We start from the raw sequence: 13932 nt of genomic DNA on the forward strand, positions 1-13932 counted from the left end.
GTACTCAGTGTACCCATTGGTTGGTATAATCTTGGCATAGAAAAAAATTTCAGTAGGATTCATTTCTCAAGAATATAGTCAACATATGTTCTCTGTCCAGAAAGAAAATCCTAAGAGGAAGGCTGATGAAGTGCATCACCAATAGAAAGTATATTCTAGATAGTCACACACACTGATAAAAAATAGAAAGCAATTATCTTATTTTTGTAACAGATGTATTCATTCATTCACTCATTCATCTATTCATACAAAAATATTTAGAGGACTTTCATGCCTCAGACATTGTTATTGTCCTGGGAATACAACTGTGAACAAAACAAAGTCCTCAGCAACTTACCTCCTATAACAGGTACATTTACAAAGTGATAAAGAGAGGAATTTTACAGGTCTCATGCCATTTACATTATATCACAGAAAATCTGCTTATCAAATTCATACCTTAAAAAATTTATGAATAAATGGGTAGGTGGATGGTCGGATGATGGGTGGGTGGGTGGATGGATGGATGGATGGGAAGTATAAAATTACAGTAAAAGGTCATCTCTTTGTCTAGTTATAAACAGAGGGCTAATCAAGGAAAAGCTTTCTCTTCCCCCCAAGTATTAAATGCAGTGAAAGTGTTGCTGACAGGATAGTTAATGTTCATGACAACAAAGTCTTTGAAGTAGCAAATGTAGAACTATATTTATTCAATCCAGTGAGGTCCTAAGACGAATACTGAAAGCAGAAAAGGCAGTAAATACTGAAAATCTGAGCCAATTTCCAAAACTATGTAGAGATAAGGCATGCACTTCAGCCTTGGGGTAGCAGCAGTAAAATTTTGTGTCTAGTATAAGACTGGAGAGATACTAAAGGGAGTATATTTCAGGGAAAGGCTGAGTTGAAAATAAAAGCAATACTGTTTGTGAGTTTAAATGTGGGATTTAGATCTAGATATCTTGAATGAGCTCTGCCATGTGTTCCAAGAGAAGCTAAGAACAAATTTTGGGTGCTTGTCTGGGGGCTTAGCTTCTTGATTATGTTCCCATCTCTTCCACTCAAAAACATTCCTTTCAATTAATCATCACTGAGATCTTCATTGCATGGGATAGTTAGGTCTACCTCAGTCCCTGATCTTTCTGAGCTGTTGGTTTTCCTCAAGCTTGAGAACAAAGGCACAAAGATTTTTGAATAACATTTAATGAGCTCTAAATGTGTAACTGTCTTAAATGGTATACATAAGAGCATATAGACATTATCATTCCTATTTTATATATGGGAAAAGTAAGTCTCAGAGAAGTTAGGTAAGTTGTCCAAGGCCACACAGATAGAAAGAAAATATACAAACCCAGTTCCTCCTGACTCTAAAGTCACTGCTCTTTTGTCTCCATGACTTCTCTACTATATTTGAGTTCTGAGCACTCAATTCTAATTTGTGGAGCCAGGGCAATCTGATGTTACTCTAAATCATTTATTTCCTCCAAATATATTAGGGGATTAATGCTCAGCAAGAAACAAAAACTAAAAGACTGGCAATGAACAGAATATTTTTTTTGCTAAACACATTCCTGACTCAGCTCTTGGAAAGAACCAAAGGAGGAAGGAGAGATTTTTCTTTCCTAGACTATCAGAAATTCCATTTTCCTAGGCCAAGATGAGACTGAACACTTTCTTTTTCCACATTTCATTCATTTGAAAAGATTTGATTTTCCATGGGACTTCGCCTGGCAACCTAACTTGGGGGAAAAAAAAAAAAACTAAACTAAATGAATGTCTAAATTTAAAATCTACTTGCTCTTCCCTGATTGCTTCTGCCTAATAGAAATCAGTGCTGGCATATTCTTCTTGCTACCTGAAGCTGACAGCTTCATCTCGGTTCACACATTTGTGTGCATATTAATTTATCCATTTTTGCCATTTTGGGATTGCACTTAGCACACAAAGTCTTGAATCTTTTCTCCTTAGGGGTTTGGATTTGATGACAATCCTAGGTGTTGAGCCCATTCATCACAGAGCACACATCAGTATCAGTTCCATGCAGTGTGTAGGTATTTTTTAATTAGCTTTTTCAGCTCAGAAAGAACTAATTAGGGGTGTGCACTAGAACAACGATTGTCCTATAGACAACAAATATTTCATCACACTTTTTTCCAGGGTGGATTTAGATAAAAATTTGCACTTGTTTTTCTTCCTTGATTTTATTTTTTAGGGCACTTGTGCTTTTTTTTTTAAGATTTATTTATTTATGCATGCAAGAACTGGGGTACAGGCCAGAGGTGTGGGAGGGTGAGAGAATTCACGAAAGGCAGAGTGGGGAACAGAACAGGCAGACTGACTGAAATACGTTGCTGAGGGGAGAAGCAGGCGAGGCAGGAGAGGTCTGCTGCACCATGTGGGTAGCTCCCTGGCCAGCTGGGATCAAACTCATGTTGCAGAGGCTGTGGATTGTTTCATAATGCGGTGCTTAACCCCTTGTGCCACCAGGGAGGCCCCTTTCCCTTGATTTTTAGATAGCTCAAAATCATCCCATTCTCTATTCATACTTCTACAGTAAGAAAGAAGGGAGTTTCACGTGAGAAGAGGGGATGGCTTCATATGACAAAAACCTTCCCTCTTGATGTTTGCTTTCTCAAAAGATAGATCTCTCCTCTAAAAAAGGTTGCTTCTGGGGCCTCCCTGGCCCTTAGGTTGTTAAGAAGCAACCTATGAAGCTATCCATAGCCACTGAAGCACGATTTCAAACCCCAGCCAGGGAGCTACCCACATGACACAGCAGACCTCTCCTGTCTTGCCTGCTGCTCCCCTCAGCAGTGTAGTTCAGTCAATCTGGCTGTTCTGTTCCCCACTCAGTCTCTGGTGAATCCTCTTGCCACCAACACCTCTGGCCTGTACCCCAGTTCTTGTATGCATAAATAAATAAATCTTTAAAAATAAATAAATAAAATAAAAAGAGTTGCTTCTGGAGAGATTCCTTAATCTAGGTAATCTGCATTTAAGCAATAATAACAGTTTCTCCCAAGGTCCCCAAGACTTTGATTGGCTTAATTTCCCATAATCTGGTGACACAGGTTAGACAAGGCCTGCTCTGGATGTCCATCTAAACTCTTTTTGGGAGGACTGATCACGTAGTGGACAAACATCTTAAATCTCAATGTTTTATGTTGCCCTATTTTATCCCACAACATTAAATAATGACTCAGACCAAAAAACGATGTAATTACAACTCTTGGGCTTCAAAAATGGAACAATAAGGCCCAATATCAGTATACTTTGTGATAATAAAAGGACAGTTTTAGAAGAAGTTCATGTTATGTTCAATTAATGGATATTGTAATTTGAAGGAATTCCACCAGACATTTGTAAATAATATCCTTACAGTTCATTTTGTTAGAAGACCAATATTACAAAATATTTGAAAATACATCTATCTGTTCCTGGTGTACATGACACCATGCTAATAAATGACTTTTTAAACAATTCTCCCCATATTTTCTCTTGCTATTGGGTCACAATTGTCTGGCCTGAGGCTAAGAGATCATTTTACTGGGTTTCCACATATAAAAGTTGATGGCCCATCTGTTTTCCTGCTTTACAGAGCTATTTGTCTGATTAAACCCATTGTTAAACCAAACAACTCAGTGTGGCAACTCAGAATGGCAGTTGTGTCAGATTGCAATTTACACCTTTAGAAAGGGATTTAGGAGAACAATATTGTTTTGACACATTCCTTTTACTTTCAAGTCTTCATTCAGATTTATGGCTCTTCTACTTTGTTTTAATCTTGACAATCTGGAAGAGTTTTAAAATGAAAAAATAAATGAATGCTCATTTTGTTGTTTTAAAAGATATAATTTCAAAAGATTAAGAAAAGAACAGGGAGATTGTCATTTAATAATGACTAAGGTACAGAGTTGTTAGGGACCTTGTCCAAAAGCGCTTATTTAGAGGGTGACAAGGTCAGCATCCCCTCTACTGAGGGACCTGTAATCACTTGTCCTTGTCGCTGGCATTATCCTAGGTTCAGTGACACTGAGCTAACGTTTTAAGAAGTGAATTACAAGACTCACAGTCTCTGTTACTTTACCCTTGTAAATTCTCTATTTGATCAAAATATTTTTTTAGTACCATTTAGTTATCTCATGAAAGACTGTAGTATTTTATGCTTTTTAACATATTAATAAAAGCAAAATATCTCAAATTAAGGCAGAATTCTCTGGATTGTTGAGGTATACTCCATATCCTTAGTGCTCTGGGTTGGTAAGTAACCAGACAGCATCAGATAGAATGATAAGAGAAAAAATCAGAAAGGAATTTACTAATAGAATGTATTCCTCCTGTGTACATGGGTGAGATGCACCAAAACTAAGTACCTGACTGTATGGCTTCAGACGCCATCTTAAAGTGCTTAACTAAGACAAAGGAGATGGGGAGGAAGAAAGAAGGTTATTGCAGACTTTTATTAAGAAGCACAGTAAGCAAAGGTATGTCAATTTGGGCCCTGCTCTCTCCACTGAAAAGAGATAAGGAAGTTAGATCTGGCCAATACAGTGAAGAATTCTCCCTTACAGAGACAATTTTACATTTAATCTACTTCAGTCTTCAGAGCCACTGCCATAAAATCAACCTTTTGCCAAAATGCATTTTGGGGTGGGGTGGCAGATTTTTGTTCCCTTACATTATAATATCCTTAGTCACTCCAAGTTAAATCCAAAGAATATTTAAGCAGTATATGGGCAAAGATTTTCTATGCCTTATATTGCAGCAAATTATGTTAATTTTTTAAAAAAAAATAATTATTTATGCATACAAGAACTGGGGTACAGGCCAGATGCATGGGAGTGTGAGAGGGTTCACCAGAGACAGAGTGGGGAACAGAACGGGCAGACTGAAGAAATACACTGCTGAGGGGAGCAGCGGGCGTGCCAGGAGAGGTCTGCTGCACCATGTGGGATTCTCACTGACTGGCTGGGATTGAACCAATGCTGCAGAGGCTGCAGACAGCTTCACAGTGTGGCGCTCAACTGCCTGCGCCACCATGGAGACCCAATTATTTTAATTTTTCTCTTCAAAAATAGTTATGGAAAGTCTTCCTTACAATATCATTTAAATAGAATAAACCAAATTTCCAGCAAAAAGCAGGACATGGAATGGTTGATTAATGGAAGCCCTAAACACCTTACATTTATAGAACTGCACTTGTCTCAGGAGATGCTTGTTTGTAAATGCTTCCTGGCTTGTGGGTGTTAACTCTCATTCACTTCAGTTTCATCCTATAACGCAGTCACTTTACATACAGAGCAACCCAAAATTCTCACACACCTAAGAAACTAGCACTTCATTAATTTCAGTTTCCTGCTAGGTCTTTAATATACTCTGAACTTTATCAGTTCAGCACCTTTGTCTTCTCTGCTCCTTCCACTAAGAAACCCAAGCCTGCCTCCATGTTGTTTATGCCAAAAATTCTACTTAGTTTTTTTTTTTTTAAGATTAATTTATTTATGCATGCAAGAACTGGGGTATAGGCCAGAAGTGGGAGGTGGTGGTGAGAGGATTCACCAGAGACAGAGTGGGGAGAATAGGTGGATAGACTGAACTACACTGCTGAGGGAAGCAGCTGGGGAAATAGGAGAGGTCTGCTGCACCATGTGGGTAGCTCCCTGGCCAGTCAGGGGAATCAAACTCATGCTGCAGAGGCTGTGAATAGCTTCATAGTGCTGTGATTAATACCTTGTATCACTAGGAAGGCTCCTTTACTTAGTTTTTCAGGTAGACCTTGATGTCACCACTTCTATGATGCTGTGCGACCATCCTAGGCTGGGTAGGTAGGTTCATTGTCAATTCTCACAAACAAAAAGATAATATGGAGCCTTTGGTGGATTTTGCAGGCCTTAAAGGCTGAGGCAGGGAATCTCATACACAGGGAGAGAGGGGGAGAGAGAGAGAGAGAGAGAGAGAGAGAGAGAGAGAGAGAGAGAGAGAGAGAGAGACTCTAACACAGAGAGGCAGGGGAGGAACTGAGGCCCCTTATCACTGTTTTGTGCCCATAGTCACACAACTGACACATTGCATTGTTGTGAATGAAAAACCCATCCGTTGTTTTCTGGATATCCAAAAGGTGGACAACCATCTTAAGGTGATGGATCGTCTGTTGTGTGAAAGGTGAAAACTAGCCTGATTTTTAACTGATTTTCCTTAAATATGACTTTTTACTTGATGTTTGCTCCTTCCTGATCTAAAGTCATCTTTGTCTAAATATACAACTTTAAAGTTATATTTCTATCATAATGCATCACATATTAACTTTTATTAAAATTATGTGTGTGCCTATATCTCCACAACCAGACTTGAAATGTCTTTTTTTTTTTTAATATTTATTTATTTATTTATACAAGCACTGGGTACAGTCAGAAGCGCAGGAGGGTGAGAGAATTCACCAGAGCCAGAGCAGGGAGCAGAGCAGGCAGAAGGACCGAAATACACTGCTGAGGGGAGCAACGGGCGGCAGGAGAGGTCTGCGCGCCATGTGGGACCCTCCTCTGGTGGCCGGGGAGCAGCCGGGGATCGAACCAGCACTGCAGAGGCCGCGGGCAGTTTTGCAACCCAGCGCTTAACTGCTGCACCACCGGGGAGGCCCAGACGTGAAATGTCTTATGGGAAAAAAAGTACATCTCATTTACTTTTTTGTCTCCTTACAGCACCTCACACGGTGTCCTACTTAATGATTATAGCACACACTGGTTTAATAAACAAATATTTATAAATATTCAGTCAAATGGCTGAGTCAAAAAATTCTAATGTTTCCAACGTGATAATATGTTCAGACATCTGTAGGAATGGATAAAATTCCCTATTACTTTTAACTTTTATTTATTCCTCAATAGCTTCATTAAAAACTATATATTGCACTGTGAGAGTACAAAAATAATCAGAAAGAAAACAGTTTATTCAGAAATAAATTAATTGGTTCTCTATAAGCAAGAAGAAAATATATGATATTTTTGTATATTCTAGCAAAAGTGGAAAATCCAGTTAAAACATTTTATTCTCTGAGTGCCTTTGCTGTTAACAGATGCTAACTCCTATAACGGGATATTTGATTCTCCAGTATTTTTTGGATTGATCATAGTTGGCAAACCACTTTGATAGATCAGGGTTACCATTGTCAAATGTTTCAGGAATAAATTATACTCAGAAATTACTATCCAGGGGACCTCCCTGGTGGCTCAGGGGGTTAAGTCTCAGCACTATAAAGCTATCCTCAGCCACTGCAGCATGAATTCGATACAGGTCAGGGAACTTATCCACATGGCACAGCAGACCTCTCCTGTCTTGCCCACTGCTGCCCTTAGCAGTGTATTTCAGTAGATCCACCTGTTCTGCTCCCACTTTGTCTCTGGTGAATCCTCTCACCCCTGACACCTCTGGTTTGCACCCTGGCTTTTCTATGCATAAATAAACAAATCTTTTTTTTTAAAGAAATTACTTTCCAGAAAATTCTGTAGCATGATAGTTAACTTTTTCCCTCAAATCCTTACGATGTTAAGTCTCAATACTTCAAAACTGTCTTGTATGAATCCACTCATTTTTAATTTTTTAACTTGTAATGAATGCTAAAAAAGAAATACTTTTTCATTTAAAAGAGTACATTGCAGAATGTAGATTCTGTTGACAAATTTAGGCAGATTCATGAAACAAAATACTCAATAATTTTAACTGACTTTAAATTTGCAGGATCATGCTCAGCGAAATAAGCCAAAAAGAAAAAGAAAAATACCGGATGGTCTCACTCATAGCAGGAATCTAGAAAACTTAAATAAGGGACCAGGAAAATGAATAACTATAAGAAAGTGAAAATCAAAATCAACAAAAAACTATGAACCAGAGACACTTTTAGGGGGGCGGGGGTGGGAGGGGAGGGATTGGGGTCAGAATGGGGGGGCTGCAATTGTATGGGGAATATAACAATAAAATTTATAAAAAAAATAAATAAATAATAAAAATATCTCATTTAAAAAAAAAAAGGTTTATTTATGCATACAAGAACTGGGGTATAGGCCAGAGGTGTGGGGGAGGGTGAGAGGATTCACCAGAGACAGAGTGGGCAACAGAACAGGTGGATTGACTGAAGTACACTGCTGAGGGGAGCAGCGGGCGAGTCAGGAGAGGTCTGCTGTGCCATGTGGGTAGCTCCCTGGCCAGGGATCATGCTGCAGCGGCTGAAAGTAGCTTCATAGGCTGCGTCTTAATCCCTTGAGCCACCAGAGAATCCCTAAATTTGAAAGCTTCTTAACCTGTTATCTTTTATCAGCTCTGAAGATATTACCTATTTATGGGTACTTATATTTGATGAAGCTATCCAGTTTCACAGGTGCTATGGATAAAATCAAAATAATACTAGCATTTTCACTTTTAAAACTCTTTTCGAATTATGGTGAGAACTTCATGTTTTCTCTTTTTGAGATTATTAAATCCTTTAAATTCTTTACTAAATTTTCTTTATAGACATATGATATTTGGTTTGTCAGATATACTTAATTATTTTATTGTAGCTTTCGTCTTCTGCATTTTACCTTAACCTGTATCAATGCTATGGTGAAGTCTTACCTTGAAAGGAAAAGTGCCTTAATAAATTTTGCTCACTTTGTATTTCCACAGTTTTCCAGAAATTCAAATATTTTTGAGAGAGGAACAACTGAATGACATCTAGAAAATATATCTCAGCAGGAGCACTAGATTTCAATGATTTATTTGACAAATGCATGATTTACCCTCTTGCTAAATGGCACTGGCCTCCCCCTGTGTTTTGTTCTTTAGTATGTTTTACAATTACGAAATACTGGATAGCACATTTACCCTTAGAATGAAGAGAAGATGGAATATTGGTTGTATGACACACCTATGCTGTAGCACAGAGATAACCTTGCAACCTATTAAGCATAAAATTACTTTGTCCTAGCCTGATATGCAGAGATGTTTTAATTTCTACCATTATCTGCAGTAAAGGAGGGGACAGGAGAAGGGAGCAAAACAGGAGAGGGATGAACAGAGTGGAATGTGGTGAAGGTTCACGGGTGATATGGCGGTGGGAGAACAATGGTGACTACAATGATGTAAAATTAATTAATTAATTAATTAAAAATTCCCTGTTATACTTTTCCTAGTAATACAAAGACATTACCTGGAAATTAAGCAGTGATAGTAATAATAAAATAATAATGAATTTATTGGTTTCCTCTCATATGTTCCAAGTATTATTAATAAATCAAAGGTTATTCATAATAATTCTAAAAGTCAGATAATCATTGTACCAACTTATATACAGAGAGGAAGAGAGAGAGGGGGAGAGAGAGAGAGAGAGAGAATTGCAATTCTGATAAATGCTACCAAGTATAATATAGAATATGGTGATAGAAAAGTATAACAGGGATTTTTAAATTAATTAATTAAATTTTTCTTGCATCATTGTAGTCCGCATTGTTCTCCCGCCACCATATCACCCTTGAACCATCACCATATTCCATTGTGTCCATCCTTCCCGTTTTGCCCTCGTCTCCTGTACCCTCCTTTAATAATACCTCAGTTCTATGGTTAGCTTGCTAGTTTTGTCTTTTTCCTAACCTTTTCTTTGGTTTCTCTATATTCCACATATAAGTGAGACCATCTGGTATTTATCTTTTTCCTTCTGACTTATTCTGGCTAGTATAATCCCTTCCAGCTCTGTCCATGTAGCCATAAATGGCATGCATGAGTTTGTCTTTATTGATTACTGAGTAATATTCGATTGTGCAAATGTAGCACAGCTTTTTGATCCATTTATCTATTTTGGTGCATTTGGGTTGTTTCCATATCTTGGCTATTGTAAATAGTGCTGCAATAAACATAACGGTGCAGGTTTGCAGGTTTCATTTTGAATTAGTGTTTTGGTGTCCTTTGGGTAGATTCCTAGGAGTGGCATCACTGGATCATATGGTTGACCGACTTGTAGTGTCCTGAGGTACTTCTGCACAGCTTTCCATAGTGGCTGGACCAGTTGACATTCCTAACAGCATTGTAAGAGGGTTCCTTTATCTCCACATTTTCCTCAGCATTTGTTGTTTCTGTTTGTTGTTGTTGTTGTAGTTTGGTTTTTTAATGTGGGCCATTCTTATTGGAGTGAGGAGGTATCTCATTGTGGTTTGGATTTGCATTTCCCTAACAGGGATGCTTTGAATCCCTATTAGGGATTCAAAGAGAGGAAAATGCTTTCCAAGGAATGTTGAATTAGGAGGAAAATGTGTGGGAAAAGGCAAACACAAATACATCATTGACTCTGCATGCAATGACCCTGCAGATTAATCAGAGAGATATACAGTCAGGAACTAGCTCATGTGAGTTAAGTATTCTAACAATACCAACATAAAGCTATGTATGGTGATTGGAGAAAACAATCATTACTTAATATTTCTGAATTTAACTTACATGTAAAATGAATGGGCTTAGAATGATCATTAAGATTCATTCCATCTTTAACATTGTATTATATAATCTATATAATAGATTTCTCATCCTCCTATGAAATGGAAAAGATATGATCATTCCTGTTCTCAGTTTGATGTAGCAGCATAATGAAGGCTAAAGACTTGCCCAAAGACATAGGACAACTTCACGTTGGATTTGTCAAGCCTCCATCCAATTCTTACTCCTTCTCATCAGTTTCTGTTTTCTAAATATTACACTCTGATTTATTTGAGTTGACAATTGATTTTTTTTATGTTGATGCTGCATTTTTGGTTTGCATACATTCAAGATACTTATTTCAATAAAAAGGTTGGACATGGCTTCCCTGGTGGTGCAAGGTGTTAAGCACCGCACTAGGAAACTATCCACAGCCTCTGCAGCATGAGTTCAATCCCCAGCCGGCCAGGGAGCAACCCAAATGGCGAAGCAGACCTCTCCTGTCTCGCCCACTGCTCTCCTCAGCAGTGTATTTCAGTCATCCTGCCTGCTATGCTCCCCACTCTGTCTCTGGTGAATCCTCTCACCCCCTACATCTCTGGCCTGTGCCCCAGAACTTGTATGCATAAAATAAATAAATAAATAAATCTTAAAAAAAATTAAAAGTTGGACAAATTAATAAGTTTCAGGCAAATAGGAATTGTATTTTATTTTTAGTTCCAAATACAGTCACTTCATCTGCCCATGATTAGAAATTCACACATGTATGCACACAAACACACACACACAAATAAATAAGATGTAAGAGTGGAATAAAATGATTTATTATTGTCTTTAAATAGTTCCCAAAGCTATAAGTTGATAATTGATAATCCCTACTATGTCTATTTCATGGCAAAGCAAAAAGTGTTCTTTTACTTGGCAAGTCATTAATACATGAGCTTAGAATCACTGCTGATATATGCTGCTCTCCTTCCTTTTATGACCTCCCCCTTACACATTTTTAGACTTTCCATGGTGTTTCACATGGCAATTTAAAAAAATCTGTGTGTTATTTATTTTTAAAAATATTTATTTATTTATGCATATAAGAACTGGGGTGTAAGCCAGAAGTGCAGGGGTGAGAGGATTTGCCAGAGAGAGTGGGGAGCAGAACAGGCAGATCTACTGAAATACACTGCTAGAGGGCAGCAGGTGAGACAGGAGAGGTCTGCTGCACCATGTGGGTAGCTCTCTGGCTGACCAGGATCTAATTCATGCTGCAGTAGCTGGCAATAACTTGATAGCACTGTCTTTAACCCCTGCACCACCAGGGAGGCCCTATGTGTTATCTAAGGATGAAAATGTAATTTTCTCTGTTACAAATAAAGACAAGGGAAGATGATGTTGTCAACTTTTAGACCACATATCTGATAACTCTTTACTGACAGCAGGCTGTCAAAGACAGTCACAAAACAACACTGAATCTACATGATGTGTAAGGTTCCTGCAACAATTCCAACGTGGACATGTGGAAGCTTCCCTACATCAACAAGCAATTCTCAGATACCAGCAAAGTGAATTCAACTCAATTCTAACAATATCCACCCAGAAATAACAGCAGATTTCACAGTTTGTGGACTCAATCTCCAAAGACTCACTTCTGATGTCAAATGTAAACCCAAGTTATTACCTGTGCTCCTCACCAGCTGGCTTTGGATCACAGGTTCCCAGGACTCCCTCCTAAGTTTAATCAATTTGCTAGAGGAACTCATAGAAGTCAAGAAGCCCATTTATTATAACGGATATAACTCAAAAACTGCTAGATGGAAGAGATGCATAGGACAGGTAGAAGGAAAAGGCACAGATCTCCCATGCCCATGTGTTCCCCAACTCGAAGTTCTCTTGGCCTAGTATGTAAGCCTTATCACATTGACATGGATTATTAAATCTGTGACCAATGGCAACTGAACACATCTCTAGTTCCTCTCCCCTCCCCGGAGGTCTGGAGTGAGACTGAAAATTTCAACCCTTTGATCACATGATTGGTTCTCCTGGTACCCAGTTTCTATCCTTAGATAGAAAACTCATCTCAAATAGTCATCTCATTAACATAACACTCAACACTTAGGGAATTCCAAAATTTTGGGGATCTATGAGCCAGAAACTATGGATGAAGACCAAATATTTGTAAGAATAATATTTTGGTCATTCAAAATTACTTATAAATTATAGTGATACATTTAAAGGAGTTTCCTGAATAAAATGAGTCCACTTTTTAAATTTTTACAATATATCATTTTTCAAGAAGAGATACTGCTATCAGTGTTATCTCTTTAGAATACTAGAGCAGCCCATACAAGGTCCTTTAATGAATAACTGTAAGAAAGTGAAAATCAAAATCAACAAAAAACTATGAACCAGAGACACTTTTAGGGGGGCGGGGGCGGGAGGGGAGGGATTGGGGTCAGAATGGGGGGGCTGCAATTGTATGGGGAATATAACAATAAAATTTATTATCTAACAAAAAAAAACAGAGGAATATAAAAAAAAAAAAAGTTAACAGTATTGGGCCTCCCGGTGGCTCAGCGGTTGAGCGCTGGGTTGCGAAGCTGCCGGCGACCTCTGCGGCGCCAGTTCGATCCCCGGCTGCTCCCCGGCCACCAGAGGAGGGTCCCACATGGCGCGCAGACCTCTCCTGCCACCCGCTGCTCCCCTCAGCAGTGTACTTCGGTCCTTCTGCCTGCTCTGCTCCCCGCTCTGGCTCTGGTGAATTCTCTCACCCTCCCGCGCTTCTGACTGTACCCAGTGCATGTATAAACAAAAAACAAAAAATAAACAAACAAATAAATAAACATGCCTCTATTAAAAAAAATAATAAAAAAAAAGTTAGCAGTATGTATTTGTGTTAATATTTACTATGTGCAATTGGAATTTGTACCTTGGAATTAATTAAGCTCAACACTATCTGAGCCTTGCAGGGATAAAATTTTAAAACACAACCAAAGAGCTACAAATATGTCTAAAAAAAAGGAAAACATATTAAACAGGAAATATGAGCAATAATTTAAAAAAGCAATGCCTTCAAATACAAAATATTTCTCATTGCAGATTGTATCTCTTCACATAGACAACATAGTTGATGCTACAGTGTTTTCTTTGATAAAATGAGTTTGCTAGAAACTTATTTTACTTCTATATATCTACAATGGCTTATTTAGAATTTTTAAAACTTACACCAAAATCTTTATTTGAAGCATATAAAATTTATTTTTATGTTATTTTTTGCCACACTAACAAACTTTTAGTTAGCATATAATTTTCTTTATTCTCATAAGAATTAAGTGACAAATTATTCAGAAGAAATAATGTAAATACTAGAAATTTAAGATTACAAAAAAATAATGGTCATATGGAATTTTGTCTTACAAGTTTCTTATGAAAAGTAACTAAATCATAAACATTTCCACTTGAAGGAAGAATTCTATTTTCTACCTTACATAAACACATGGAAAACATTTTCGATTTCTGTTTATTCTA

The sequence above is a fragment of the Talpa europaea genome, assembly GCF_964194135.1.
Source record: "Talpa europaea genome assembly, chromosome: 3".
Classification (NCBI taxonomy): Eukaryota; Metazoa; Chordata; class Mammalia; order Eulipotyphla; family Talpidae; genus Talpa; species Talpa europaea.